Source organism: Pyrus communis, chromosome 3 (genome assembly GCF_963583255.1).
Source record: "Pyrus communis chromosome 3, drPyrComm1.1, whole genome shotgun sequence".
In the NCBI taxonomy this organism is placed as follows: Eukaryota; Viridiplantae; Streptophyta; class Magnoliopsida; order Rosales; family Rosaceae; genus Pyrus; species Pyrus communis.
The window spans coordinates 8,525,699-8,531,609 of NC_084805.1; the positions used below are offsets into that span (position 1 = coordinate 8,525,699).

The 5,911-nt window shown below is 34.4% G+C and overlaps 1 pseudogene; it reads left to right on the forward strand.

Moving 5' to 3' along the window:
- Positions 1-3,232: 3,232 nt before the first annotated feature.
- LOC137727721 (L10-interacting MYB domain-containing protein-like) lies at positions 3,233-4,215 on the forward strand (annotated as a pseudogene).
- Positions 4,216-5,911: the final 1,696 nt, after the last annotated feature.

Consider the following 5,911-nt stretch of genomic DNA (forward strand, 5'->3'; position numbering starts at 1 on the left):
ATTTATTTGTTTGGATTTTTCAAATTGGGGATGGGGAGATTAGGGAAAGAGGGGTGGGAAGAGCAAAGGGATGAGGGTATGGGTGTCGGGAAAAACAATTGGGGATGGAGGGTGGGAAAAATTAATTGGGGAAGGTGATATGGTTTGTGGAAAAAATTAATTGGGGAAAAAAAATTAGGGTTTGTGGAGGAAACAAAAAAAATTGAGAGAGATGTTTGATTACTTCTGTATTCGTTTTTTTAAAGAAGGTCTGCTTCTGATTTGGGTTTATGTAAGGGATAATTTGCTTTGCTCTGCTTCTAATCTGTGAACTGTGCTTTTGATTTGTCATGTGTTTTTTGGGTCAAAATATTCCTCAGAAGTTCCGGGTTTATGTTGCAGGTGACACATTAGAAGATCCTAGGATTGAAGATCGCAACCAAGAAGTCAAAGGATTTATATTCTCCAAAATTCTGGTTTTTTTTCCTTGATATAATATAATAGCACAAGTTACAATAAATTTTATTATTAAAAAGATTCTGAGTTTTAAGCATGGACACTCTTATTACTCTCTTTGGTTTTTGCTGGAAAGGTTAATTTTTTTTTACATGATGCCATTGTATTTTCCCTTTCACTAATGACACAAATTGAGTCAACTGGGAAAATATCAAAACAAATCCGGAAGAAGAATTTGAAACAGCTTTTGTTTCAATTTCTTTTGTCCTTTGATTATTGGAAACAGAAAGAGGAAATAAATAGAAAAGGGAACAAGAAATTCTTAGGTTTATGTGATTATCACCTCTAGGTTTTGTTTATCTGTTCATGATTTGGTTCATATTAGAGATAATACGAACTTGATCAGGAATAGATGAGTTTCCAAACTGAGTATGAAATTAAGTTGCAGCTCACATTAGATTTTTTTTTGTTTGTTTTTGTTTTGTTTTTTTTAAATTGTCTATCATTTGGATTCCAAGTTAGGGAAGGGCAATTTTAGGCATTATGAATGTTTCACCCGTTTTGCCTTCTAACTTTATATATACCATATAGAGATAAAAGGGGAATGCTTGTATATGAATTGGTATGCATCTTTATTTTCTGGATGGTATTCTGTACATTTTATTTGAGATACCAATTTATACATTGTTTAACACTCAAATTGTGAATATAATGTCTGGATTTTCATAATCCACAGATACACCATACGCAGATTAATTTAGTTACAAGAAATTATAGGGAAGATGGGTTGGAAGGGTTACTGGACCCAACTAATATTAAACAAAAGAAAATAGTGGACACATTAAAGCTTGTAGTCTTATGATAATATCATTGCTGAAATAACAAGAATCCAATTTTGTATTTTTTCATATGGGGGTTATTTTCAGGGTATGACTAACAAATCACTCAAATATGTGGAAAGAATTTGAACTAAACTTATTCCAAGAATTCTCATAGCTTTTTTTCATAGTAGCTTTTTTTTAATCACCTCAAGGAGTCCCAAGCTATAGCTAAAGCATTTAAACACAATTGCAGTAAGGGATCATTTATATATGTATATATATGTATGTATGTATGTAATTTGGTGCTGCTGAAATTGTTTTTACAGGAGCATTTAAACACAGCTGCATACCTGTTTTAAACACAGCTGCATACCTGTGTTACGTAGCATTGTTTTTATGTCCAATGATTGACTGGTTATAAACGCCTTATGAAACGGCATTGATTGTATATATAATATAAAGCCCAAACATCAATTGTGATTTGCGCATGATTGTGAGATCATTGTGGACGTCTTTGGTTGTCGTCTTGTTGATAAGTAAAGTTTCTTCTGTTCTGTATTTTCCTTTTCAGCACACTTATCGTTGTATCGTGTAACCGTAGATTATCTGTTTCCCTTTGAGTTGGCCCAAACCATAAATTTATAGAACCCAAACTGTGATGTAATCATTTATTGGTTATGTATGTATATGTATTTATATGTATGTATATATACAAATTGTGAACCAAAACTGTGATGTAATCTTTTGTATGTATATGTATGTATATGTATTACAAACTGTAATCTCTTGTATTACAAACTGTGAACCGAAACTATGATATTGTCGACGATCATGGGCAAAAGTGACTGCTATGTACACAGTGAGTGTACGTGCACGCATACTACCATAGGCAATGATCAAGGGATAGATGATACCAATGATCAAGGGATAGCTTCCTCTGCTATGGTTTCTACCCATGAAAGAAAAATCTTCTCCCTTAACTATTTCCAGTTCAAACGCTGTCCCCAAACACGTCTAAGTGAAGAACGCATCTTTGCCTTGGACTCGGCACTACATAAAAGTCAATTTTTTGTCAAATTATGTACCACATTAGTATGTTCTTTGGGGACTCAGCCACCCACAAAGCAAGACATAAAGGATACAAATGGATCTTTCAGCAGTTGTGCGCTGCATGTAGCCTACAACTGTTGACTTCTATACTGTATGTGAAACAAAAGTGATCATGTTTACTTGGCTAGCAGGCCTAAAAGAACTTCGAACTAAGCTCTCTCTCTCTCTCTCTCTCTCTCCACCCAAATGCAAAAGTAAGAAAATACTTGCAAGGACATATAGAACGTTATCTATGAATGATTATTAACTTGTCTAACTACTCAAAGGAGCATTTGAGATAGAAATAAACATAAATTTTAGGGTGCATGTCGTCCTTTACATTATATCGTTGTAATTCTTATAACATTTCACAAACATTAATCAAAATGAAATCCAGTGGCCCATAAAGGCCTAATAACTATTTGAACGAGGATCAAAAGTTAAAAGTCATTTAAAGTTCATGGTGACTCCAGAAAAATTTACAGCACTAAGTTCCTAACTTCCTTCCATATAGTCATCAATCACAGCATTTGTCTAGCTCCCCATCTCTGTGAATAGATATCTTTTAAAGTGTAAAAGCCACGATTGACATTGAGTAGTAAGCTAAAAATAACTCTCCACTCATTCAGAGCCTAAACCTCCTTTTGGTTTGATATTATATCAACAACCCAAACTGTGATGTAATCATTTATTGGTTATTTCTTGATATATATATATGTGTGTGTATTTATATGTATGTATATATACAAACTGTGAACCCAATCTGTGATGTAATCTATTAGTAGTTGTATGTGGATCATTTATTGGTTATATTACAATATCATTTGTTCGTGTTTTAATATATATATATATATATATGTATATATACAAATCAGTAGTTGGTATCGATGGCAAAGAAGGGGGCATCTTCGTCAACTCCTGTAGCTACATGGAATGCGCACAATATATCAATATTTTGTGATGTTTGCATCAAGGAGGTTGAGGCCGGACATCGTCCGGGCACTCACTTTGACAAAGAAGGATATGCAAATATTAGAGCTAACTTCAAGGCAGAGACAGGGCATGATTATGAAAAAAAACAACTGAAAAATAAATGGGATGCACTTAAAAATGAGTGGAAGTTGTGGAAAGAGCTAGTTGGTAAAGAAACTGGCCTAGGGTGGAATTCAAGCAAGGGTACCGTTGATGCCTCTGAGGAGTGGTGGAACAATAAAATTCAGGTTTGTGTATTTATCTTTTAATATGTATTATAATATCATGCAATATGTATTAACCATATTCTTTCTTACTTGTAGATAAACAAAGAATATGGAAAATTGCGAAAAAAAGGCATTAGTCCTGAGATGGAGGACAAGTTAGATAGGATGTTCTTGAGTACAATTGCTACCGGTGAACATGCCTGGGCACCTTCATCTGGAGTACTACCACCAGAGTCAAGAGAGGAATCTGTAGGACAAATTGATTCATATGATGAGGAAGAAACTGAGACTATGCATGATCTAAGACAAGCAAGTAGGAAGGGAAAAAAAAAGCAGCTAACCAAGGAGAATTGCAAAAGAAGAAGGTTGATAAGAAAGGGAAAACAATTGGAGGTGCTGCAAAACTTTGTGGTCAAATTGACCATCTTGTTGAAGCTTATGAAACTAGGAGTTCTGCAAACTCATTGATGAGGTCGCTGCATATAGGTAGTAGTATTCCAGAAGTGTTAGCGGTTATTGCACAATTGCCTGGTTGTGAGCCACCTAGCGAGTTATGGTTGTTTGCTACATGTTTATTTTGTTCTGCAGAGAAGCGAGAGGTGTTTACCACGATACAAGATCTTGAAGTCCAGCTGACTTGGTTGAAATATATGTTCAACAAAGAACAATAAGAAGCTATAACTATGAATTAGGACTTTGTGTAGTTTGTACTTTGCATTAAGACTATGTGTTGAATGTTGCTTGTATTTTGTGTTTATTGAATGTTGGATCATGATTTCTTGTTAAACATTGGATTGACTTGTTCTTAAATGTTGGATTATGACTTCTTAGTGATTGTTGGATTATGACTTGTGGAATGTTAAATTATGTGTTAGGTTACAGGTATATTCAATATGAACACCTTTGATGATGATGTTGATGAGTTGGAGGATGGTCTAATTATATGCGCTGTAGTGAGAGCTGTTGAAACATATTATTTAAAATATGTCCACAAAACTCCATGTATGAATTCTTCCCATACAGGTAATATTTGGTTGATGGAAGTACTACAAGGAAATGATGTGCGAAGCTATAGAATGTTTAGGATGAACAAAGATGTCTTTTATAGATTATCCAATGACTTGCAAACTAATTATGGATTGAAAGGTTCAAGGAAAATGAATGCAACTGAAATATTAGGAATGTTCTTGCATATGTTGGGACATGGTGTGAAAAATAGATTAGCTTAAGAGAGATTTCAACATTCCGGTGAGACTGTTAGTAGATATTTTGGTGCTATGTTGGATATCGTATGTAAGATGGCAATAGATATTATCAAACCAATGGATTCGGAGTTTCGTGGCATTCCCTAAGAAATAAGGAGAGATACAAGATACATGCCTTATTTTAAGGTAAAGTTTGACTCGTCTTCTAACTTATTTGCAAACTATAAGTGTAGGTTGACGGTTTTCTTCTATATTATTATTTTTAGGATTGTATTGGTGCCATAGATGGAGTGCATGCTGAGGCTTCAATACCACCTCCGGATCAAGTTCCATACATTGGTAGGAAAGGAATACCGACTCAAAATGTTATGGCTGCATGTAATTTTGACATGCAATTCACATTTGCTTGTGGCGGATGGGAAGGCACTGCACATGATACAAGGGTTTTTCTATCTGTGCTACGGAATCCAAATTTAAACTTTTCTAAGCCTCCAAATGGTAATCTTCATACTTTTATTATAACATTTTACATACTTGCTTTGTATAATTATTACAATACAAAACAAATTTTCAATTGTCAGGAAAATATTACTTGGTAGATGCGGGGTACCCACAAATGAGAGGTTATTTGGGACCATATAAAGGTGAAAGATATCACCTCCCGGACTTTCGTAGGGGTGCCGAACCAACGGGACACAAAGAGGTATTCAACCACAGGCATTCTTCTCTTAGGAGCATCATTGAACGAACTTTTGGGGTATGGAAGAAAATATGGGCAATTTTAAGGGATATGCCTAATTACCCGTTCAATAAGCAAGTGAAGATTGTCATTGCTACAATGGCTCTTCATAACTACATACGGAGGTATTCTGAATGTGATCGTCATTTTGATGACCCCAGGGACTTTTGCGAAGAAAGCGATAGTAGTGATGATGATGATGACGAATATCAAAATTATCAAGTTGTAGAATCACATGAGATAGAGGCATTAAGAAATAGAATAGCAACAAGTTTGATGAATGCATCTAATTAGACTACTTTCAAGTACATTAACAATATTGTACTAATGAATCCTAGCTATTCACTCTAAAATATTTCTATTAAAGTAGTTTGTCATACTAATTAATATTTAAGATAAAGTTTATAAATATTTTTCTTCTAA